General features: G+C 49.0%; 2 protein-coding genes across 4 annotated transcripts in view; one reads left to right on the top strand and one right to left on the bottom strand.

Moving 5' to 3' along the window:
• The window catches only part of LOC144805401 (uncharacterized), a 51,764-nt gene extending 38,371 nt beyond the window's left edge, over nt 1-13,393 (bottom strand). The window contains exons 1-2 of the mRNA XM_078671963.1: nt 13,302-13,393; nt 10,029-10,148 (exon numbers count right to left, since the gene is read on the bottom strand). The gene's annotated coding sequence lies outside the window, so the exon portion shown is untranslated. The remainder of the gene's footprint in view (nt 1-10,028; nt 10,149-13,301) is intronic.
• Nucleotides 13,394-13,967: 574 nt separating this feature from the next.
• The window catches only part of LOC144805432 (uncharacterized), a 48,974-nt gene continuing 37,173 nt past the window's right edge, over nt 13,968-25,768 (top strand). Inside the window, exons 1-2 of one of the 3 annotated variants that reach the window (XM_078671987.1) lie at nt 13,968-14,124; nt 22,367-22,417. The gene's annotated coding sequence lies outside the window, so the exon portion shown is untranslated. Of the gene's footprint in view, nt 14,129-22,366; nt 22,418-25,768 lie in introns of all 3 variants that reach the window. The other 2 variants (XM_078671988.1, XM_078671989.1) reach the window with 2 other exon arrangements.

Below are 25,768 nucleotides of genomic sequence, written 5' to 3'. Positions count from 1 at the left end.
AGGGTGGATCCTAGGGTGACCGGGTACACTTCCTGGTTCCCCTGAGGTCACCTTCTAACATTGGTGGCAGCGAAAGGATTACAACCCATAATCTAGAGATCGTACCATAACGGCTGACACACTACCGACAGAGACGACAGAAGAAACCACCATGAGCCTCACAGAAACCGATGCGCGTACTGTATTCCAGGTAGAAAAATTGGAAGAGTACACACACAAAGAACTGAAAGAATTCTGCAAAGAATTAAAAATCGCTACCACCGGTCTCAAGACTAAAGAAGACATGCAAAAGGCGCTAAAGGCTTGGGTGGACTCCGGAGCACCCCGCACAGGAGGAGCGACGGGGCTGCACGACGAAGCCGAACTCCCACAAAGAGAGAGCAGCAGCACCCCGGTACGGAGCTTCGTACCAGACGGGGGCCTATCCCCAGAAGAACTGGCAGATCGAGAAAGAAGTCGCCATCACGAAATGGAACTGGCAAGATTAAAAATCGAAGGCAAACTCAAACTAGCTGAAAAGAAGCTAGCCGTAGAGCAGTTACGGGTTCAAGGAGAACTCGAGGAGAAGAAGCTCCAACGGGAGCATGAAGGACGGAGACTCCAACTGGAGCACGAACGGAGCTTGAAGGAACTTGAACTCAAGGCCCGGAGAGAAGAGTCCCGACCCCCGCGATCCGGAGAGGCCGCCCCCCCGGTGGAACGGAAGGTCCACATCCCCAAGGATGTCGTCAAAGAATACTACAAAAACGATGATATCCAGCAATGGTTCAAGGCCTACAAGGTCGCCATGACCTCCAACCGAGTCCCGCAGAAGGATTGGGGGGCCGGGTTGTGGGGCAGATTTCTGAGTGAGGGTAGGGACACCCTGCTCGACCTGCCATCCTCCATGCAAACCTCTTACAGCCACATGAAGGAGGCCCTCCTCACAAGGTACGGCCTCACCCCAGAAATGTACCGCCAGCGGTTCCGGGACAGCACAAAGATTCTCGGCACCACCTGGGTGGAATACGTAAACTTTTTCAGCCGTGCATTTGATGGGTGGATCAAGGGCAGCAAGGTAACCACCCTGGAAGAACTAACCGACCTCATGTTGTGGGAACACCTGGCTACGAACTGTTTTGTAGAACTACGCCAGCACCTGCTCGACAGCAAGCTCACGGATCCGAGGAAGCTGGCTGTCGAGGCAGATCGCTGGGTGAATACCCGGGTCTCCCGGGGCCCCATAGGAGAACACTCCCGCTCTAGTCAGGGTCCCCAGCGCCAGAGAGGGGGAGGAAACCAAGGAGGACAGCGAGAATCCGCCCAAGAGCCAACCCCCGAACTTCCCGGCACCCCCGCCAGCTGTATCCTGTCCCCAGGTTAGACGAGGGCACCTGGTGACCATTACCTGTTTTCGCTGCCAGAAGCCTGGCCATTACGCCAGTGCCCCGAGTGCCCCATGGCCCCGCGCGTCCCCGCTGCAGCGCCCCCAGCCCGACAGATGGCCAATGTCGCCCTAGGGGAGGAGATCGAGGAAATCGAAGAATGGGAGCAGGAGCCCGTCGCCATGGCCTTAGTGTCCCTAGGAGATAGAGAGATGGTCCCTGGGAACCCCCTACCCCCCAACACGAAAAAGTACAGGCAGCTTGTCACGATCAATGGCCAGCAGGCCGAAGCCATTCGCGACACCGGGGCGAGTATCACAAGTGTCCTCAGCCATTTAGTCCGGGAGGATCCGATCCTTCCCCATGTCTTTTGCCCGGTGATTTCCGCAGATAATGTTGAGAGCCTATGTCGAGTGGCCCTGGTACCCTTCGAGTGGGAAGGAGTAGTGGGCAAATTGAAGGTAGCAGTGCGAACCGCCCAGCCGGTTGACTGCCTCCTGGGGAATGACTTGGAGAGTTCCCCCTGGCAGCACGTCGAGTGCCGGACCCACCTAGGGATGATGGGTCTCCCCGAGTGGGTGTGCGCCACCACCCGATCGATGACCGGCCCACTACCCCCTCCCGGGGAAGTCGAGGACTCTCCACCCGAAGAGAACAGGATCGACCCCGTCGAGGTCCCAGACGTCTCCCCACGAGGAGAATCTGTCCCCACCGACGAACCCCTACCTTCTGACCCCGCATAGGTCACCGAGTTAGGCGATCTGCCCAGTGGCGCCACGAGGGGGGCCCCTCCCGAGAGGAGTTCTGCCGTGAACAGGCTACCTGTCCTTCCCTGGTCGGACCCCGGCAGCAAGCAGAGGCCCAAGCCACGGGCGACCAATCTGGAACCCATCGACTATACTGGGAGAATGACCTCCTATACAGCGAGCAGAAGTCCGTGGAACTAGGATCAGCCCGGGTGCTGGTGGTACCCCTACGCTTCCGCGACTTCCTCCTGGGCTTGGCCCATGATGTCCCCCTCGCAGGTCACTTGGGCCAAGACAAAACGTACAGTCGCCTAGTGACCCATTTTTTCTGGCCCAAAATGAAGAGCAATGTAGAGGCCCACTGCAAGTCCTGCCCCACGTGCCAGGATAGTGGGAAAAGTGGAGGTAAGCGCAAGGCTCCCCTCCAACCCTTTCCGGTTGTCAGTACTCCTTTCGAACGGGTCGGGATCGACATTGTGGGACCCCTGGATCCCCCGACCTCGCAAGGTCACCGATTCATCCTCGTCCTGGTGGACCATGCCACCCGATACCCTGAGGCCATATCCCTACGCACCGTCACGACCCCCGTGGTGGGCCGGGCGTTGATGGGAATCTTTTCCCAGGTAGGTTTTCCCCGCGAAGTCGTGAGCGATCGCGGGACGAACTTCATCTCAAGATACATGACATCTCTGTGGCAACAGTGTGGAGTTTCTTATAAATTTACCACACCGTATCACCCCCAAGGAAATGGCCTAGTCGAACGGTTTAACCGGACCCTGAAGGGGATGATCGCGGGACTCGAAGAGCCCCTCCGGCGTAAGTGGGACGTCTTGCTCCCCTGCCTCTTGTTTGCCTACCTGGAGGTTCCCCAGAAGTCCTTGGGGTTCAGCCCGTTCGAGTTGTTGTACGGTCATCCCGTCCGGGGGCCCCTCAGCCTGGTCAAGGAAGGCTGGGAGACGGCGCCCGGAGACCCCCCCAAGATGTGTTCCGCTACATCCTGGCCCTCCGGAACCAAACGAGGAAGTTCCGAGAGCTGGCCAAAGCCAACCTGGAGGCGAGCCAGGAAGAGATGAAGCGCTGGTACGACCAGAATGCCACTCTGGTCGAGTTCCAGCCGGGCCAGCAGGTATGGGTCATGGCCCCAGTAAAACCGTGCGCCCTCCAGGACAAGTGGACAGGTCCCTTCAAAATCATCCAAAGAAAGAGCCAGGTCACATACTTGGTGGACGTCCAATCCCCACGAGACCCCCTTCGGGTCCTGCATGTGAACCGCCTCAAGCCTCACTTCGTGCGGACGGAGTTGAGCTTTTTGTTGGCCACAGACGACGGGGTGGAAGAGGAGTCCGATCCTCTCCCTAACCTCCTGTGTACCAAGGAGAAGGATGGCTCAGTGGAAGGAGTGAACCTCTCTCCATCCCTCACGCCCCAACAGCGCGAGGACTGCCGCCAGCTCCTGGGGCAGTTCTCTGATTTATTCTCTCTTGTCCCCAACGTCACCGACTGGTGTGTCCACGATGTGGACACCAGAGACAGCCCGCCGGTGAAGCACAGAGCCTACCGAGTCCCTGATCGAGTCCGGTCCTGCATCCAGGCCGAGGTCTCGAAGATGTTGACCTTGGGGGTGATCGAACCCTCAGACAGCCCCTGGGCCAGCCCCGTGGTGCTGGTCCCGAAAGCAGCCGCCCCCGGTGTAGCCCCAGAACTGCGATTCTGCGTGGACTACCGGGGCCTCAATGAAGTCACCCGAGCGGACGCTCACCCCATTCCCCGAGCAGACGAGCTAATTGACCGTCTCGGGGCTACTCGTTTCCTTAGCACATTTGATTTGACCTGCGGATACTGGCAAATTGCGCTCACAGAGGGAGCCAAGGAGCGGTCCGCCTTCTCCACCCCGGATGGGCACTATCGCTTTCGCGTAATGCCCTTCGGTATGAAAAATGCCCCAACCACTTTCCGGCGACTGGTGAATAGAGTCCTGGCCAGGCTGGAAGAGTTCAGCGCCGCATATCTGGACGATATCGCGGTTTTCAGTACCGAATGGAGTGAGCACCTCCAGCACCTCCGGAAGGTGTTGATGGCTCTGCGCCAGGCAGGCCTCACAGTGAAAGCGAGTAAATGTCAAATTGGGCAAGGTTCGGTGGTCTACCTGGGGCACCAGGTCGGAAGCGGGCAGGTCGCCCCTCTGCAGTCTAAGATCAACGCCATCTTAGCCTGGGAACCACCAACCACACAAACCGAGGTCCGAGCCTTCCTGGGCCTCACCGGCTACTACCGGAGATTTATCCGAGGGTACGGCAGCTTTGTAGGCTCCCTCACCGAACTCACCTCCAAAAAGCACCCCAAGCGTGCACAATGGACCCCCACCTGCCAACAGGCATTCGACACCCTGAAAAGGGCCATGTGCACCGCCCCAGTGCTCCAAGCCCCCGACTACTCCCAGGAGTTCGTGGTACAGACCGATGCCTCCGAGCACGGGATTGGAGCAGTACTGTCCCAAGTACTGCGATGGTCAATCTCCCTCCAGGGGATGGATTTCACCGTGGAACATCGCCCAGGTACAGACCACGCCAACGCTGACGGCCTCTCTAGGTTTTTCCGCCTCAGCGAAGAGAACCCCCAAGAGGATGGGTAGTTCTCTCCGGCTTTCAGCTGGGGGGGGACGCGTGTTAGACCCGGCCGCCTAGCGTGGCCCTCCAGACCCCAGCACAAACCCTGATTCGTGCACATCCCTCACACCCCGAATTACACGGCCTAGCCGACCCTTCCCTTTAGGGCACACGCATACACAAACCCGGACATCCCCGTCCGTGCCCTCCATTTTCCCCAGCACCACAAGGCCCGTGTGCCCACTCTCGAGCACCTAAGATGGCCGCCCAGCCCCAGCCCGACCCCGGCCTAGCGGCGCCACCCAGTCTAGAAAACAACGCGCTCCATCGAGTGAGAGAGGGAGGAGCAGTATCTCTCACACCTTCGACCTCCCCCTGGGAGATGGGTTTCGATCGCCCCTCCGGCCTCCCTGATGCCTGGCTCCACGACTGCTGTGTGTCTGGGACTCCTTCCGAACCGGTCCTGAAAGGATCAAAGGACGACATGGCAGGGAACCCCAACCAGCAACCCCCAGGTGTCACGACCCCTGCTGGACAGACTCCGGACATCAAAGCGGAGGTGGACTATAACCAGGGGTGCTCTGGGCCTATCTGGCAGATTCGACTCTGGAACGACGAGAGCCCTGCTGACGTGGTCACGGCTCCCCAGGTAGAGAAGGACTTCTGCCGACACCTCTGAACCCTGCTGAGTGACTCGCGGCTCTCTTGCAACCCTGGAACACCTGAGCCCTGCTGAGTGACTCGCGGCTCCTTAAAGATCGTAAGACCGCCGACATCGTGCTTGAGCCCTGCTGAGTGACTTGCGGCTCCCTTGCAACCTTGGAACACCTGAGCCCTGCTGAGTGACTCGCGGCTCCCCTGAACTCGTAAGAACTCCGACCCTTTTGGCTTGAGCCCTGCTGAGTGACTCGCGGCTCCTACGATACTCTCGGTCCGGCTGGACCCCAAAGACCGTACCGTATCCCCCGGCTCGAGGATTGTGAGCTGTGCGCCGGATACGCACCTGCAGGTGACCCTGATCTACAAAGACTGTCCCGCTACCCTTTTCCCTACCAAGACTCTTGAGCCCTCGTGCTCCCTTGCATATATTACAACCTGCCTGATCATAAAGATCCTCCGATATTTTTGATAAAGATCTGTTCTTAAGCATCTACAGTGTGGTGCCTCTTTGTCGTGTGGTGCTTGTGCAGCGTGTACGATCCTAGATTCAAGGCTCTTCCTCCTGAGGAGTCTCTCGCCAGTGCTCGGCTACGATACTTTGAGGGTAGATCCTAGGGTGCCCGGGTACACTTCCTGGCTCCCCTGAGGTCGCCTTCTAACATAAGGGCTCTTCAATTATTACCTGTGGAGAAGAAGGTGGCGGTGGGGAGGGTTGTGGGGCAGGATAAACATGGCTAGTAGCCATGTCCTTCTTCTTTAAGGGAATCTTATCAGAAGTGTCCTCTCCAGGATGCTTGTGGTTCGCTGGATTTATGTCCAGTATCAGGATTAATTAAAATGTTCTTTTGTTTGGGATCCAATTTGGCCTTAAGAACGTCTAAAATTGGTTCTGGAGGCTCGAGAACATTGTCCTCGGATTTCGGCTAGTCTTTAGAATGTTTCAGCTCAGAAGCGAGATGGTGTTTCGAAGCGGAGGGTTTCGGCTCCAAACCAGATTTGTCCTGGAGCCTGATGATTTCGGATCCGAAGGTAATTTCTTCTGACTCGATCCGGAGCTGGAAGGCTTGACGGTTTGTTTTGGTACCGAGCCGAGGGACGTGACGTTGGAAATATTGTCTCTGTGCCGACTTTGGCCAGAAGGCAGAGGTAGTGCTGTAGCCTTATGTGTTTTAGAAGAGGATTTAGGGAGCAAGGGGTCTTCGGTACTCACGGCACCATGTCCAAAAGGCACATCTTGGGACTCCAGATAGATTTTGAGCTCGGAATCGGACTCTGGAATCGAGAGGGCCTCTTCTTCAACGGAGGACGCTTCTATCTCTTCTAGGTCAGATTGTTCTGCAAAGATATCCAGAGTGTGTTGAATGCTTTGGCTCTGCCTCTCTCATCATCGAGCCTGATGATCGGGTAGAGTCCTCTTGGACCGAAACAACTTACAGGCGTCGCAGTCTTCCTCCTTGTGCTCCGGAGAGAGGCATAAATCACAAACTTGATGTAGGTCAGTTCAAGGGTACTTGGCGTGGTACCAAGGAAAGAAATGAAATGGAGCCCGTTCCATTTTTAGAAGGCTGGCCCTACGTAGCCCAACGGTTGCCCACAAGGTTTTCTATCGATAATGGAGAGTTTGTCGCTCAATCTGAAATGCGGAGAACAAAGAAATGCCTACTGAAACAATACTGTCAAGGGTAGAGTGGACTGCGCACCGAGGGGAACCCAAAGAAATGGTTTCGGAGCGCAGCAATACACATCCAAACCCGTTGGGGGTAAAAAACAATCTAACAATGGAGTCAATGCCCATGTGCACTATCACCGAAAGGAGTCATCACCTTACCTCATGACTGGAAAGACTTCTTCAAAGAAAAACAACTTGCAAACATGCGGACCCAAGACAAGATGGCAGGAGTATGCAAAGCATGTGCATCTACAGCACACATGCCTCGAACATAGGATTAATGGCCCCAAATCCCTGCCGTGGTATCTTGTCATGTTGTGGCTGAGTGTGTCATGTGATGTGGCAAGCTATAGTGCTTGGTGTGATTTAGCCATTTTTGATAAGGTGGAGTGCTGAATGGTTAGGGGATTTTTTATTTTCTTTGTTTTTGGGATTGTGTGATGTAGTGCGGTACCTACCGTATGATGTAAGTAAATAAATTACACTGCTATTATATGGTAAGGATGTGGGGGTGAGTGTATTTAGGGCCGAAGCCTTGCTGATTATATGCAGAATAACAGGTCTGGGAGGTCACTACTGACTGGGGCAGTTTAGCGGCTGCACAGGCCTTGGGCATTGATCCTATTGAGGATAATATGTGACGGGCCACTGGTGACTGGAGCTGGCTTGCAACAATGCTGGCCTCTGGTATTCATTACAAGCAGGGTAACAATACATGTCAATATTGACTGGAACTGGTTGACAGTAGAGTTGACCTCTGGTTTTGAATATTAGCAGGATTTAAGGTACAGGGGTCACTACTGACTGGAGTTACTTAGCAGGATAATAGGTCTCAGGGAGCCAATACTGACTGAAGCTGGTTAGCAACAACGCTAGCCTCTGCTATTCATGACAAGCAGGCTAACAATGCATGTCAATATTGACTGGAACTGGTTGGCAGTAGAGTTGACCTCTGGTTTTGAATATTTGTAGGATTTAAGGTACAGGGGTCACTACTGACTGGAGTTACTTAGCAGGATAATAGGTCTCAGGGAGCCAATACTGCCTGATGCTGGTTAGTATGATCACTAGTCCCAAGGTGCTACTAATGACTCAAGTTGGCTAGAATGATAACAGGTCCCAGGGGCCAGTACAAACAGGAGCTGGCTAGTAGGCTTACATACAGGCCCATGGGGCTACTACTGACTGGAGCTGGCTAAAAGAATAACAGGCCCAAGGATGGTGGGGGTGCGAGTGGCACCAGTGACCGGAGTTGGCTCGAAGCATTGACAACCTTTGGTATTGATTAAATGCAGGATTATAGGTCACAGGTGGCACTGCTGAATACAGCTGGCTAGCAGCAGTGGTGGCCTCTAGGAAGAAGGAATAGAGAAAGCATAACTGGACATACTGGTTTCTTTAATACCGATAATTGTTTACACATCACTGTCACAACTTGCATTGATATATTACATCACCAAATTACAATATTCTTATAATAATTTGATGTGACTGTTCGCCTTAATATGCCTGCAAAGTTACACAATTCTATTAGGGCTCAGAACCATTTTATTTAGTGAAGTCCATCTGCACACTTTCCTGCATGCTGTAGTAAATTGAATATTGACAAACAAAAGTGTTATTTCCAGAAACAGTGAATTCTGCAGATTGTGTATCTTTTATCTGCACCTCAAGGATTCTGCACCTCACAGACTCCTCACATTCCTCTCGAGAGAAGATCCTGCCTCCTACTCATTAGTGTTGTTTCAGTAACTGTTTCTATCACGTGTTCATGTTTCATTGATTTGTATTAGGAGAAAAGTGTATAAAAATGCATTGTGTAGCATTAGCATTATATACTTCAACTTGCTTTAGGGTGGATGCTCTCGTCCATTGCAAAGACAATTATCACTTGTTTGCTTGGCCTTTTGCTATTTTTGCATTAAATGTATGATAGATGTGTTGGCCTCCCGGTGTGTTGTGTTTTATTTTACATAGCACAGGAGATGCTGAGGAACATGACAGTCCAGTATACACATTCTTCATATAAATCAACTCACAGTATACTGTTCTGGAGGTTCAGTCCCACAGACATTATGTCTAACTGAACACCCTAGGAAGCATGTGCTTTTCAAACCAGATGCCCTCTGATGCGGCGTCCTCGCTATTGGATAAGTCAGTATGTCTTGAATTTTAGAAGGGTTACCGTATCTAGTGCACTCTGTTAGGCAGCGCTCACCTGTGGTAGTAAGATGTTAATAGGCACCTTATCACCTATGACCCGTGCAGGGCTTTGAATTACAGACTTCCCCTCGCTGTGGAGAAGATTAGGTCACATTTACCCATTTTCCCATATTTGGTCCTGATGAAATGCCAACAGATTGCTCCATGACTACACAATGCATGAAAAAAGTTAACCTGAAGTATAGACCCCAGCTTACCAGCAGGTCCATAGGTGATCGACACTTTCACACAGTGATAGGGGCCATTAGTTGCTCAATTTCTCTGTCACTGTTTTTAATCTCAACATGGACCAGGAAGATCACATTAACTATATTGCGGCAACTGGTCGATAGTTGATCTTATATTCACACTTTCACCAATCTCACATGTTATGACAACATCCTCTGTCCTACTATACTCATCCGGCGTACTTAATAAAGGATCGCCAACAAAGTGCCCTCTGGTGGTGCCCGCCAGGCATTGTAGCGTCTGCCTGGTGAGGAGTATAGCCCAATGATGAAGCATGTCACCATCAGGTGAGTGAACGCAACTTGCCTTAAAAGCACATGCTTCCTAGGGTGTCTGCGTTCAGTTACAGATAATGACTCTGGGACTGAACCTCCGGAACAGTATACTGTGATTTGATTGTGTTTTATTTAAAAAATGTACATAGAAGATATTGGCGCTTGTTTGTTTCACAAAAATGATCGGATACCTGCCTCGGAGCGCACTTCTTACTGACGACAATGGGGTTATCATGTTGCTGCTACAAGCTCCTTACCTGTGCGAGTTATCGGGAACGATGCAGGGGGCAGACCCAAACCAGCCACACGTGGAGATCAATGACAAATACTGAAGAATGAACAGAGCTTCCAAGCTGGTGACCATTACTTAATTGACCCTGAAAATAAAAAACACGTTTTTAGTATTCTGGTGACTCATGACCATCAAAACAAAGGTTATAAATTCAATATTATGTCAAATACTTAAAAAATGGAACTGGATGTGCTGAATCGATGATGCCCCAGGTCACGTGCGACACCTCCCACCACTATTGCTTATGGGACTTGTAGTTTTGTTTTTCTCATTAAAAGGATGGGCTCTAAAGTCCCAGTGTTCTAAGCGATGTTAGTTAAAATCAGAGGCCTGAGTGAGGGTGAAGCATGACACTGCTCTGCTTAGCAGTGAGATGACTGACAGTTCCCCAGCCCTTCCATTCTTTGACAGAAAGAGGCTCGTCAGCCGTTCATATTTTTTTGCAACGACAAAGAAACTTTTATTGCAGCTTGTGTCAACTGAAGAGATAAAACCCCTGGACGTGTTTAATTAACTACTGACAAACATGAACAATCAAGAACATGAGTTTCTGGAAAACTATCAAGCACCCAATCAGAATCAGCTGCCCGTCACACCCAGGAATTCTTGAGGCTTTGGAGAGGATGAATTGCACGTGGTATAAGAGGAACACTACATCGACTCAAAGCTCTCTTCTCAGGGATGTACTGAAATGCCAGCCTCATGGCACACTTAGCCAGCTCTTCACCTCCTCCTCCTCAAACTGTTGACCAGCTATCAGGGCAAATGAGCCTGCAGCAAAGCCTCGCTGGCTTGGTTCCACACCGGACCAGGCAAGGTGGTCAACTCCATACTCCTCCAAGTCAGCAAGCACTCTGGTCGAGCCAGTCCTAACCCCACATGAATGTTCCCCATCACAACTATTTTAATGGTAGTAAGTTATGTTTCTGCCAAATGATTGAGTCAAAAAGTGAAAGATTTTACTAGGAAGTGCTGAAAGAGAAATCATGAAGTTTTTCAATATTTCTGAGTCTGCCACAGTACACAGGAGCATTATTTCTCTACAGCAGCAAATCATGTATGTGCCCTGTAGAAAGAATGTTTGAATGAAACATGGAATGCATTGCAGCCAACAATCTATGCAACATCATAGCAGAGTGCAAGATAACTTGTGTTATTATTCCAGCAGAACGAAATGCCATTCCTAATGTGTACATCATTTTAAAGACAAACCCAGGAAAATGTATGGTTAGTGTTGTTCTTCTGCCAGTTAAAAGACTATCACCATTAATGTGCCAGGAAATAAAACACTATGCGAAATCCTACTCTATGGCTGGGTGCTGTCTGCCACTATATTGCAGGTTACTTCCAACATATTCTGATTTATAAATACATACTCCAGGGTGCTGCCAGCTATCGGGTCTGCACACAGCAGACTGGAGCCACTCAGGAAGGAGGTATGTTCTTCATTTCATCTTAAGCCCTTAGGTTACAGTCAAGCCTGATAGATCCGGATAACTTTATCCTCGCTCTAACTGCGCCGAGCAGATAGACGTAGCTCAACATAGTCTGTGTTGTGTGCTGGGTGATGCCTGGCATCTTATTATCGTTGGCGGGAGGATGAAGCTCTGATAGGAGCTACTATAAGAAGAGCAGAGAAACAGGACCACAGATCGCCCCAGAGCAACACTGCCCAGAAGCTGAGGAAAGAACTCTGAAACAGCAAACCTCCGGCACCCTGGAGATTCTCCAGGGTAAGCAAATGATGGTAATGAAATGCAAACTGCAGCATTAAGGTCACACACCACAACATCTTTCCCCTCAAACCAAAGGTAACAGCCTACAAGAACAAGCATTGGCATAGCCAATAGGTCTCGCTTTTGGGACCTTCTAAGTATTCAGTTATGCAGCACAATATCCTTGGTGCAACCACATCAACTGTTGCGTGGCTAAACACTTATAAGTAGGGCTCCCGGTTTTATGGTATTTATTTTTTTGCCATTTCCGTCTGTATTTATCCATATTTACTTTTGGGGCATTGGTTCTGTATTTAGCCACATTTATTTTTGCCACAAGTAAAAGACAATGCTACAGCTAGTATGTATCCACATTCATTTAAATTGACAATGCACACATGCGCTCACTTAAACTAGCGATTTGTTGTGGCTTTATCAGTGCTTTAAGTGGTCCGGTACTGAGTAATTTGAAAAGGAGAGTACCTGTGCTTCTCAGTTCTGCAATAAAAACACTTTAGGATAGAGTACAAGCACTTTCAAATTTAAAATATAGACAGAACTCCTCGGGTGAAAAATTACCTGATGCTGGTTAATAGAACAGATGCTGTCCTTACATAAATGCAATATTTTTCTATTATTGCATGCATTTCACATTTGACCTTTCTCTCATTACCTCTTTCTTGGGCAGTCTGACAGTCCTTCCACCTCCCCTTGTTTGCCTCATTGCCACCAGCAATCTGCCTCTCATTCTCCCTCCATTCCCTCACAGGCTCGTCCGCATACCCCAGACTAGTTATGATGTGTTCCATCATTAACTATGAATTAAACCACTGAGTGATTGTTAAGGGGCTAGACCATTTACATTGCAAAGGGTGCTATGATACCATAGAAATGTAAAGATAATATTTATATATGTACTGCAAACAAAGTTTAGAAAATCATGGCGGTGGTACTAAATATTAACCAGAGGAACAGCTATCGGTGGTGCAGCAGGTGCAGTGGCACCGGAGTCTTAGGGCCCCACTGTACCCCACTATAGCTGCACTTCACCGCCCAAACTGTGGACCGAAAGGGTTCCAATTTCCTACTTGCTTATGGCAAATTTGCTACGCCATTCACTGCATATTCCTGCGTGGGCTCCACCCGCAGTCATTGTAGTGGGGGGGGAGATGTGGCGTAGGGTTGTTGACCGGATGCCTGACAGAGATGTGTAGGAAATGTGCAGTGGCTGTGGATAGCTCAGCAAGGGGAGAGACTCTCCTGTCCTCTCAAGAACCGGAGCAGGCTACATAGGATAGATCTGTCACAGTATTGCTTCTCTCAGCTAACCCCTCCCCACCCAGGATTTCAATTACTGGGTATGTCATGAACATCTCGTTAGGCAATACCTCATTGTACTGAAAGGTGCCCACTCAACGTGGCTTGGAAGAGCTCGCCACCCCGCCTGTGCAACATTGTATGACTGTAGAGTGAAACGGAGAAATACACTTCAAGAAGCCCATCTTTGTATGTCATTCCCTCACCTGGGGTTTCCTGTGGGTGCTGTAGGCCCTGCTGGGGTCGAGGCCAGGACTGAACCATGAGCACGGGGTAGAGAGGGCCTGATCATGGACACCTGCGCATGCGCTGGGGATAGACACTGCCTCCTACAGCGGGACGCGGTGAAAGACGGCCTCATGGATGAACAACTGCGCATGCGCTGGAGATAGACACTGCCTCCTACAGCGGGACCCGGTGAAAGACGGCCCTATGGATGAACAACTGCGCATGCGCGGAGGACAGACACGCTGTTACTACAATGTAACTCCGGGAGTCGGTGCAAGAAAGTTTTCTTTATTTCGTTCACAGCACCGGCCCCGACAGCACGGAGCGCAGGAAGGGGCCACAGCTCAGGGCCAGGACAGGTGGGACGGGGGCCGCACAGGGACAAAAATGAATGAGAGACAACAGCTGGCTCCCGCAGCGGAGCACGCGCTGAGATGTATTTCTGTGCAAAGCTTCTCTATGGGAATTTGGTGTCTCTCCTCTGCGCAGGCGCAGTGAGGCTGAGCGCCCTCTGTCCAGGGCAGTTCAGTCTGTACCCCGTGCAAGGTCCTAAATCGGCGATAGGATGTAGTGTCTTCGCCCCGCACATGCGCAGCTGAGACGCGCGGTCTTAGACGCCATGTTTTTTTCGTGCGCGATGGTGGCTCGTGCAGCGTCGTGAGATTGCGCGTCACTCGGAGGGGGAATAACGCACCGGCTCCCTTCTCACAGCCCCCGGTGCCCCACCTCTCCCCCAGGCCCTGCAGCCCCCACTGAGCGGTGAACAAGGAGAGGGGAGGAGACCTCAAAGCGCCCAGCCATGTGTGTGAGGTTTAAATATTTTTATTGGCTATTATGTTTAAAAAAATTTTTTTTTGTTTTTATTTATGAATAACAAAAGAGAGACCCTGCCATCGCCATAGTCAAATAGTTTCATATAATCCCGTCCCCGTGGGTGGTTTGTTATCCCAGGTGATCCTGGTGTCTGATTCCTGGTGTTTGTTTGGGCCTCGCGCACTCCGGCCGTTCTGCCACATCCAGCCCGTGAGAACCATAAACAAGGCCCCGCTGCACGGCGCGTGAGCCTGGCCGCAGCAGGCCCCGCTTCCACGCTCCATGGGCGTGATATTTACCGTCTGCTATGTATGTCGTGCGCTTACAAGTGAATGATTGATTGATTAGGTGGATCAAGAGAAGTAAAGAGAGGTCAACAATGTGTATTGTCACAAAGAGACATGGCAGTCCTAAAATAATCGTCGGGAGGGGAATTCCTCCTTTTGGAACTAGGGCCCTCACACACCCAGCCAGCTAGGTGCCATGCTCCATCATTTGGGCCTGCTCCTCGTTGGGTCGGCGCTGCAAGACCTGACGGGACCCCAAAGCGGGGCTCTTTGGCAGAGATCTTTTGTTCTATGCCGTTTGGTGCAGTGGAGGTAAGGGACCTAAAAAGTGTCGATGAGATGTAATGGAAAGTGATTAAAACAGGTTGGGTAGTCCAAAGAATGACTTTTATTCAGGTTGGCTCCCCACCTGGTTAAAAGGAAGAGTGGCGACTCTGAATTAATAGTTCGGGATAACTGCGCTCTACTCCTGAGGGGTCGACATGTTTGTTGCCTCATAGTCTGGAGGATCAGTGGCGATTCATCAGGACCTAGTGAAAAACTATCAGTTCGTATGTTACATGCATATTGTGCTGTGTGTTATGTAGTTGGCTCCTCATATGCAATGCATTATTTCGCTCTTCTTATTGAGTCCATTGTCGGTTGTGCCCAGACGTAGTATAGTTTTTGCTTCGAAGCGCGATAATATGGAATCAGTGCAACATCCTTTTACATGTTTTAGGACTGTCCATTTTATGTCTTGTGTCGCATGTCTTTATTTCTTCGCAATGTTGTACCATGGGTGCATTCTGGACTTTGCATTTAATTCTTGATCTGTGTTGAGTGCTCCTCTTTTTTTACTGCCTGAGTTGTTTTACCTACGTATGCAAGCAGGCATGGGTATATTACATAATATATTACATTGGTACTATTGTAATTTGTGAATTCTTCATGGATGATACTTTTGCCTCTGTATTCAAATTTATCTCCTTCGATGGTACTCAAGCATGAGATGCAATTTCCACATCGGTGGTGTCCTTTAATGTGAGGTAGTGCTAGCATGGTCTGTATGGAAACCTTTGGTCTCTTCACCTATGTATTGGCACGTACCAGTTTGTCTTTGATGTTTTAGCCAGCTGACAGCTGTCAGGGGCCTCTGTTGGTTGCTGTCTTAATTCACAGAGTTTACCTTGGGTTGGGAACGAAAGTCTGATCCGAGGGATGTAATGAGCCAGATCACTTTTGTTTGCCATGGCGGTACTGTCTGCCACCTGAGATGTATCTATGAACAAGTTACGTTAGCTGCTGCACAGATGAGGAGAAGAGTTCCCAGTGGGTCAGTTCAGTGTCTCAGGAGAGTGTAGATAGAGGTATCCAACTGAGTTCAAAGGGGCACAGAACTGATGAGTGCCTCTGAAGTAGAGGGCCACTGTCCACGTTCTATTAGCTAATATTCAGATGTAGTATTGATACATAGGCATTCAACGTAGCATCAGTTTGGTACATTCATGATTGATTTAATGCCTTCGATCCATATTGAAATAGTCTTATTGAAGAACACCAAGTCGCTTATTCTTATTAAGAGATGCAATATCAATAAGCTGGTAATCACCATCGCATCCAGTCAGATACAATCTTGAAAGGATTATTGCCTTTGATAAGTACTTGCGTGTAGTCTCATCGGTTATGCAAGGCCGTCTATCCGATCTGATAGACAGACGGCCTTGCATGCAACGGTGATTGCCTATATATCTATCCTACATCTGATTACGGAAATAGCACCTTGGTGAGCTTCCCTGCACCTGCTTCACTAATGATTGCTGCTCCTGTGTGGGCATAGGGTAGGCTTCAGTGAGCTCTTACCCCTTCTTCAGCCCTGGTGCCACTGTGCCTGCTGCACTAACAATAGATGTGCCCATGTGCTGTGAAGTGTTCAACCTACAAGGATACAGAACGCTAAAAAGGCCTTTGCTGCAGCTGACCAGTGGCATGGACTGGACTGGTCCCGGCTGTTGGTCCTTGACTGAGCCCATATGAGGCTCTACGTGCTTCCCCTGAGGTCCTGGGTGGCTATAGAAGTGCACTCCTATTATGGAACAAGACTTAAAGGACTAAAGTCAAAAAGTAAAATCTTTGACCAGCACGAACCTGGTTGGTGTATCCGACCTGACTTCCATCGTGGTCACCATCAATTTATGCCTAGGTCTTCCGCAACAATAGAGTATCATAGGCACCTTGTGATTCTTGGCACTATCGCTACTTGAAGCGTTAAATTTCATATCTAAGATTCCGCTTATTGGGTTTTGTCATTTTAGTGTTATTTTGTTCATTACATTTTACATTATTTTTCTATTTCGTTTTTTTATTTTTATTGTTTTGCATTTTGACTTTTACTGTTTTGGTTTCTGCATACATATTTTACATATTGTCCTATGTTAAGCCTGCCTGTTCCGTGCCTTAGGTACCAGGGTTTGACTCCAGGTTACTTTTAATGGCGTTGAGAATTCACTCTGACAGGGGTTAGGATTTTTCCTCTTTCACCACAAATAATAATTCAATTTCTTGCAGAAACTAGCAGAGTTTTTAGAAATTATCTGCAAATAGGCAGTTGATAACCTACCAGGGTTGAAGCACTTGGAATATGGGACGAGTATAGTGCGGGAACAGAACCTCTACAAAATTCAGTTTAGAGATAAACCAAGCTTCACGCTTGAACGTCACAACTTTTTAAAACAAATATATTGCAGCTCTTTGCATTTTGACAGCCCCAAGCAAATTTGAGAACAGATTGGATGTATGTAGCAGAGACGAGTTTGTGTTTAACGGTTTATCTAAGAATTTGCAGGAGAGATTACTGAGCTGCAGGAACCCAACTCTCCCCGAGAGGTGAACATTCCTAAAAGCATAGAGCGCTACACGCTTCCATCTAGAACATTGACCTCTGAGGAGGGCGCATCACCAGTGAGTCGCATTCTAGGGACTGCTCTGGGTTGTTCTGTGAACTCCAGAGACCGAGCAAAAAGGAATTGGGCTGAGAAAGCTCATCATGGCAGTTGTTACGAATGAATGAAATGAAATGAAATGTCAACTTATAAAGCGCGGTTGCTGCCCTGGGGCGTCCAAGCGCTAGCGACCAGCTGTAAAATTGCTTAAAAGGCAGAAAAAAAGAGTTAGAAAGGAGCATTAAACAGAAAAGTCTTCAGCTGTTTCCGAAAGGTGGAAAGGTTTGTATTGGACCTGAGTTGAAACGGGAGTGAATTCCACAGCTTGGCGGCGTTGTAAATAAACCTCCTGCCGCCAGCTCTTGCCTTTTTTATTCTGGGGACTATAGCCTTACATGCCTGGCTAGAACGAAGGATTCTGCTAGGATGATACTGTGTTGCTAGTTCCCGAGTAATGGCCGGTCCCGTGTCCCAAAAAGCTTGGTGGAATATACACATCGCCTTAAAGGCGATTCTTTGTCAGGCTGTGCAGACCAGGTTTGGCTGACAGCCTGCGCGGCAGCTGGAGCACGGTGCGAGCCGCACAATTTTGCACAATCTTGAGCTTGCGCAGTGTATATTCCGGAACGCCAAGATAGAGGACGTTGTTAGAATCCAAGCGGGACTGAATCAAACCCTGAATGGCTACCTGCTTTTCCTCCACCGGCAGAAGAGGAAGAACTTTCTTCAGCATCCTTAGGAGGCCGAAGCAAGTAGCCGCACGTTTTGTGGCCTGAGTGTTAAAAGAAAGGGTCTTGTCTAGCCAAACCCCAAGGCTTTTTATATTGTCCTTGGGTATTGGGGGGGTACCAAGACATGAGGGCCACAAGGGGTTGACAGAAGTAAGGTTAGTGGGACCCAGGAACATCAGCTCCGTTTTGTCCCCATTCAGCTTAAGGAGAGAGGAAGTCATCCATCCCTTTACCTCCTCTAAGCATATTGCCAGACCACCTGGGGATGGCAAGCCCTGCTCCTGCGCCAAGGAGACCACTAGCTGGGTGTCGTCCGCATAGATGATCTTGATGCCAAACGGACGAACAACCTCAGCCAGTGGTCTCATGTAGATGTTAAAAAGCGCAAGGCTTAAAGAGGAACCCTGCGGGACTCCACACTTCAGTGGCCTGCTTGAGGATACCGAGTCCCCATCAAAAATTTGGAAAGACCTATCACTCAAAAAGGATTTGAACCATAGCCATGCTCCGCCAACTATTCCGACACTCGACAGGCGTCCCAGCAAGATGTCATGGCTGACCGTGTCGAATGCCACGCTTAGATCAAGGAGGATCACTGCCACTGACCCTCCCTGATCCAAGATCTTTCTGGTTGCCTCAGTGACTGCCAGCAGGGCGGTCTCTGTCCCATGTCTGGGTCTAAAGCCCATCTGGGTAGCATCTAAAAGTTGGTTGTTCTCGAGGAAATGCACCAGATGGACGTTGATGTGCCTCTCGAGAACTTTGCTTACCCAAGGGAGCAGAGAGATAGGACGATAACTACTGAAGTCACCGGGTTCCAGATTAGTTTTTTTTAGCAGAGCACGCACCATGGCCTGCTTCCAGGCAGGCGGCACGATACAGGAAGTAATGGAGGCATTTAGAAGGTTCAAGATGGTCGGCAAAATAACCTGAGGTGCCAGCATCATGATTTCTGGGGGTGCTGGATCACACCGAGATCCGGATTTTACTTTGCTGGCTATGGAAGCTAAAGATTCAGGGTCTAGTGGCGGAAAGTGATCTAGCGTAATAAGAGATTGGGATGGCATATCCTCCCAGATTGTCTGGTCCTGGGCTATGGGCCGTGGTGCTATAGAGGGGAAAAAAGAATAGATTTGAGTGACTTTCTGAGAAAAGAAATCTGCCAAGTTATTGCAGTGGGCTGTGGATTTGTCCAAGTACATGATAGGGGAGGGAAGTTTGGTCAACTTCTTCACTATTTGGAAGATCTCCTTGGGCTTGGACTTAGCTTGTATAATTTTATCAGCGAAGTATATAGATTGCGCAGATTTGACCTCAGCTTAATAGATTTTAATTGCCTCTCTATATTGGACTTTATCGTCCAGTGCGTAGCCTAAACATCAGCGTCTTTCCATTTTCCTACATTGGCGTTTCTTATCCCTAAGGAGCTCTGAGTACCAGGGGGCAGTTTTTTGAGAACGTTTCAATGTAATTTTGCTAAGGGGTAGAGTGGCATCGATGGACTGTGCAATCCAGTCTTTAAATTCCTGGTTGGTTACACACGGATCCTCATTGTAGGAGGGCTAGCCCATCTCAAGTCTACTGGTCCATAATTCGACTGGTAGTTTGGCCCAGCTTCTAGCCCTCCTTACGATAGATCTAGAAGGTACTGCCTTGGGTATAGTCCAGGTGAGAGGCACCAATAGATGGTCGGTCCAAGGGAGGGGAATTGGCAGTCCCACCGCGATCTCTGTGCAATTACTAAACACAGGGTCCAGCAAGTGGCCTTTAATATGGGTAGGAGCCTTTACTCGTTGGACTAGCTGTAATGCCGCTAGATCATCTATAAGTGACTTAGCAGTATGGTCCAGGGCGACATCAAAATGAAAATTGAGGTCCCCTAGCAAAGTAAAGTTAGAGGCGATTCTGGCTCGTTCTGCTAGGACGGTCGGAAGGTGGCTGTGGAACTGTTTAGAGGGTCCCGGGGGGCGATATACAACAGTACCGAAAAAGCAGTTGTTAGGGGAAAATTCCAGACTGAACGCTAGACTCTCGCAGTCTGGAATTGATTCAGGGATGACTCGACAGTAATATTGTTCTTTATATATAATGGCTAGGCCTCCTCCTCTCCCCTCGGGGCGATCCCGCCGCGTAATTTGAAAACCCGGGGGAAGGGCTGTCGCTTTATCGGGGTCAGAGTCCGTCGTAAGCCATGTCTCTGTGAGAAATACTGTATCTGGCATACGTTCTTCCAACAGAAGGGCGAGTTCTATCTTGTGTTTCGGAAGGGATCTACAGTTCAACAATAGCATGCAATAGTCCTGCTTCGCTTCCTGAGGCTGCATCGGTTTAAGGATCTCTTTAGACCTTGGACAAAACGCTGGTAGCTCTGGGGCATAAAAAAGGGTTCGAACAGCAACCAGGTCCTAAATGCTTCATACTGTGAAGGGATTCCGCGCTATAATACCTGGGTTTTGATGGCTGCGATGAAGGGGGGGGTGGCCCTAAGCCCGGTCCCGGTGCGGACGGGGAAGCGTCATTCTTTTATCCTCAGTGGAGGAGGGCGTGAAGCGTCCTACTGCTGGACCGCTACCCTATTCCTCCCACCAAGATGGCCTCCTAGCCTTCTGGCGTCAGCACCTGAATCGGCTGTACCGGTCAAGGAACGTTTGCGAGGGGCCTCGGTACGACCTAATTCTCCCACCGAGGGGTCAGGGATGAGTGCTGATAAAAATGAGCGATTAAAATATTTATAATGTTTTAAAAATATTTTCAGCAAATCAATTTATTAAATGCCCGTGGGCAACAGGGATAGCATAAAGAGCCCCCGGCTTCCGCCTCAGGGGAGAAAAAAAGCAATTCAGTTACAGGTGTGGGTTTAAGGCACACGTGGGAAGTAATGGGAAATGCCCGGATCAAGGACAGTGTTGCAGTGTTGGGGCATTTTCAAGCAGTATGAGTGTATGCACTACTGCTGCACAATTGATGTTAATGAGGAAGAATGTCCCCAGAGGGAATAACTTAGTTTTAGCCATTGATTCCATAGTTCGTTCCACCTTCCTGCGACAGGTAATGTGTCCCTTGTGTATCATTCATGCTGGTGCGGTGCTGTTAAATGGAATGGCGGATTCAGTACTACCCATCAAGATTTTGTGTGATGTAGCCTTTGATAAAACTAGAGCTGTGAGAAACAGCTGACCAGCTCCAGTATAAATCCCCACACCTTAGGTGAGCAGGATATCGATATATACTGGATTACTTTGTTAGTCTGCTGGAATGATTGGGTAAAAAGATTCACTCAAAAATGTATGTATCTATCAATGGAAGGTAAGGGATGGAATGGCAGAATCAGACTAAGTTGGTTTCGCTATGAGGCCGGTTCCTGATAATCCAGCGGTGTTGAGTGACATGCCTGTATCGAATGTAGATTTTGATGCCAATGACATTAAGAATACTTTACTACAGTCTCCTGATGTTTACCGAGTGGGAGCAGTGAATGGGTTGAGCATTGTATCAAACTTAAAGCTCAGGCAGTACCTCTCATTCATAGAGTGCGCTCTGTTTTTCTGAGGTTACGGAGTGAGCTTACTGAACTCTTACATGATTTATGATACCAATTCCTCTGAATGGTTTCATCAGTTTTTATTGTCCAGAAGAGGTCTGGGGGCATGCATCTTTTAAAGTTCACAGACCACAGCCCTTTGCTTTGAATTCTTAATGGTGTCAGTAAGGCCCCTGTAAGGTTGCTAAGGCTGTTTTTAAAATTACATCTTTGGCATCAAATTAGTACACAGAGACAGACACTACAGGGCTGGCTGCTTATCTAGAAAGCCACTTTTGGGTAGTTTGGTCACGAGGATTTGGATGTTCATGAATGTTTGTGGCAGCGGTGTTAGACGCTGTCCATGATGCTGCTTGTGCTGACCCAGGAGTGGTGCCAGTTCACAAGGACTTCACAGACGGTCTCCCCTGGGACTTGTGCTTAAGTGCTGAGGTGTTTGGGTGTGCTCAAGTTGTGGCAGATCTAACTGTGGCTCTGTATATGTTGTGAGACCCGATTCTTTTGTTCTACTTGGGAAGCTGAGACCATGCTTGTTGAATATTCACCCAATGTGAGTGGTGAGGTCCGCATTGCAGGTCTGCCTGAAGTTATGATGCTGCCGACAGTAGCGTGTCTGCTAAAAGCGATGGCGTGACTAGTGGAACTATAAAGCCAAATAAAAGAAAGTTATCTTCCGACACCACAGTCTTCGTGACTGAGACCAGTAATACTGAAGACTCTGAGACTCACAGCAGTAATTTCTCCTTTCAGAGCGTTATTGCTGCAGATGGAGTGAAGCCCAGAAGTAAGCAAATTACTAAGGTACCAACAAAGTTTAATATTTTTCACTTGTATTAACTGTTTCTCTTTTGCAGCATTTGGAAATGCATTTTCTAGTTTTGTTGCTTTTTGTTTCGTTTTTTCTTGTAGGCTGTTACCTTGTTTAAAGGGAATGATGTTGTAGTGTGTGACCTTCATGCTGCAGTTTGCATTTCATTACCATCATTTGTGGCGATCTGTGGTCCTGTTTCTCTGCTCTTCTTATAGTAGCTCCTATCAGACTATGGAATGTTCCCATGAGGCACAGGGTCAGACTGATTTGCATATGGCCATGTCTGAACTGGGGTGGCAGAGTGGGCTAAAGAACGGTGATGCATTAAACCCAGATCTGTTGATTGGGTGTGAGTGTTTGATTGGTTCAGATGCTCCGTCCATCACCACCCCCTTTTGTACCGCTTTGTTCGCCATAAGTTGGCACGGTATGCTCAGACGTTGAGTCCCTTGCTCACTTTGCCACTGGATTCAAGCAAGCCTGGCTGAAGACGGCTGGAATGACAGAAACCGGTCCTAGGAAGCTTGATTCCGGTCCAGGGAAGGCATGGCTTGGCAGTTCGGGCTGGACTGTTCCCATGAGGCACAGGTTCAGACTGATTTGCATATGGCCATGTCTGAACTGGGGTGGCAGAGTGGGCTAAAGAACGGTGATGGATTAAACCCAGATCTGTTGACTGGGTTCGAGTGTTTGATTGGTTCAGATGCTCCATCCATCACCATCCCCTTTTGTACCGCAAGGTCAAAATCAGCCACTGGCTTTCATCAGTAGAAGGCCAATCCCCAGGGATCAGCGTTGAAGTGCCATTTAGATGGGTGCCTTTGCTGTGGTTTGGTCCCTTGAGAAGTTTGGGTCAAACCTGTATGGCTCTCACTTCCAAATTCAAACCTTCCACAGGCCTCTCCGATGGTTAATACAAATGAAAGGTGAAAATCCCAAATGGCTAAAGTAGTCCATCTCCCTACAGGGAATAGACTTTGAAGTGAAACAGAGACCTGGGACTGCCAATGCAGATGGACTTTCCAGGTTGTCCCATTTAGACGATGTTAAATGTTACGTTATGTTAAAAATACTTATAAAGCGCGCACACACCACAAGGTTTCAGGGTGCTGCGGACAAGGGAATCCTGCCGCTAAGTGAATCATTCATAAGCCTGGCGAAAGAGCCAGGTCTTTAAGAGTTTGCAAAATTGAGGATATGATATCATCGATCTAATGTCCTGAGGGAGAGAATTCCGAAATTGAGTGGCCAGAACCGTAAATCTTAGTCCCCCCAATTTCTAGCGTTTAAAGGACGGAGTAGCTAGGGGATTCAAAAGGGATGACCTAAGATCCTGAATGCGGATATGTCTCTGTACCTGAGTAGATACAGAGACTGGGCAGTTGCCATGGGGCGCTTTAAAGAAGAGGCATTCCAACTTGAATGCACCGCGTTCGACTACCAGAAACCAATGTAACTTTTTCATAAGATGGGTGACATACTGCATTCTTGCCTGGCAATAGATTAATTTAGCAGCCTGGTTCAGCACTAGTTGCAGTTTTTTAGATTGATATGCCGGAATGCCAAAGTATGAAGTTAGTGTAGTCAATGTGAGAGATGACTAAGGCAAAAGCAACTTAGGTAAGAGCTTCAGTAGTGAGAAATCTGCTGTTCTCCAATGATGGGGTATCTTTCATAGATTCACATGCTTGAATCATTCCCCGTCGTTGAAGTGGGATTCCCACAGGACATAGAAGAGCAATATAGCAATAACATACCGAAAGCACAGCTAAAAGAGCAATAGGAAGTATTGTAACATGGACGTTAATAGGAAAAAACATGTCACTTTAATAACTTGTCCAAGTTACTAGATATGGTACAAACTCCAGCCAATCAGGCAACAGCACCCTCTGGAACCTTCTCCTCAGAGGCTCAGGCTCTCAGATTTTCTACTGCACGTCGTGTGAAGGGAGTCTCCCTGAGCTCTGCTCAGTAACTCTACCTTTTCCCTTCAGAAACTCTTCAGAATATCTTAACTGCTTTGTCTACTACAAAAAGGTCACTCATCAGACACTATGAGTCTTGTGGGAAATTCTGGCTTCATTCCGAAGACCCCCACAAAAAGTGTATCTACTTCCTCCACCCTGAACATCAGGTGAGAGATTGTAAAATCTGCAGGACTTTTCTTCAAAAGACTTTAAGAGACAGAGAGGGAGGTCAACTTCTGTGGTTACAGAAACTCAAGACTAAGTATATCAGATGTTGAGAGTGATTCCTCTCTCAGGACTGTCATCTCTAAGAAGAGGGCTTGTGAGACGGAGATGGTATCTGCTAAGGCTAAGCTGCTCAAGAAAGACCACACCTCTTCTCATGAAGACCAGACTTCTTCCTCAAAAAGGGCTCCTGTTCCTTCTAAGGGACTACTCATGCCCTCTACACCTCCGAGATCTAAGTCTCAGGCGTCTAAGTCTCTTCCTGAGACAAATTTGCCTAAAAAATGGGTTCCTCGTCGACGATGATTTCCGTCGCCACTGCTACAACAAGAACTTCCACCTTCTCTTCTCCTCAACGTACAATGATTATGTTGTCGGCGTCCTCTCTGTCGACGTTTGTCATGGTGTCGGTGAAGCCTCGCTCGTCTGCCACCTCCCTCACTTCATCATCGACAAAAAAGAGGTCTGTCTCCGGTCAGTCGTCGACGGATGCCTTCTCGCCGACGAGACGGTCGATGGCTCTCAAGGCTCCACCTGCTTCGTCGACGGTTGCCTCGTCGACGGTTGCCTCGTCGACAGCACAGAAGCTTTTCCTTACGGAACTTCAACCCCTCTCTTCGTCGTCGACCGCTGAGTCGGTGGCGGCATCCTTGGTTCCACCTTCAGCTTTGATGTCTCTAGTCCCCTTGAAATCTTCAGCAACACTTTTGCCACCTTCAGGAACGTCGGATGTTTCCTTACTTCAACGTAGGAACTTTTCTTTGGATCTATTGCCGATTCAACCATCTCCAAATCTTTCTGTGGAGCTTTTTGACTATGGGGCTAATGAGGAGGTTTCGGAAGAGAATGACCGGTTCCGTGCTGCTTGTACTCCTTCTGAGCTTCTCATCAAATGACAAGATATTGATGATGACCAAGGATATGATTATTACCCTGAGCCTAATACTCAACCACCACTTGTGATCCAACTGTGCAGATGCCCATGTCTCTCATCTCTAATTTGCAACATGTGCTTGATGACTACTACCGCCGATTTCCTCCCTGGGAGTCGGCCTCATTTGTCCCACAGATGCCTCTTCCTCTGCCTTCATCGATCATCAGGCCGACCCCTCCGGTGGCATCGATGTCTCATCTCCCTGAGGACGCACA

The sequence above is a fragment of the Lissotriton helveticus genome, assembly GCF_964261635.1.
Source record: "Lissotriton helveticus chromosome 1_1 unlocalized genomic scaffold, aLisHel1.1 SUPER_1_unloc_1, whole genome shotgun sequence".
Classification (NCBI taxonomy): domain Eukaryota; kingdom Metazoa; phylum Chordata; class Amphibia; order Caudata; family Salamandridae; genus Lissotriton; species Lissotriton helveticus.
The sequence above is the reverse complement of the archived record's forward strand: the minus strand, read 5'-3'. Positions and strand labels throughout refer to the sequence as shown.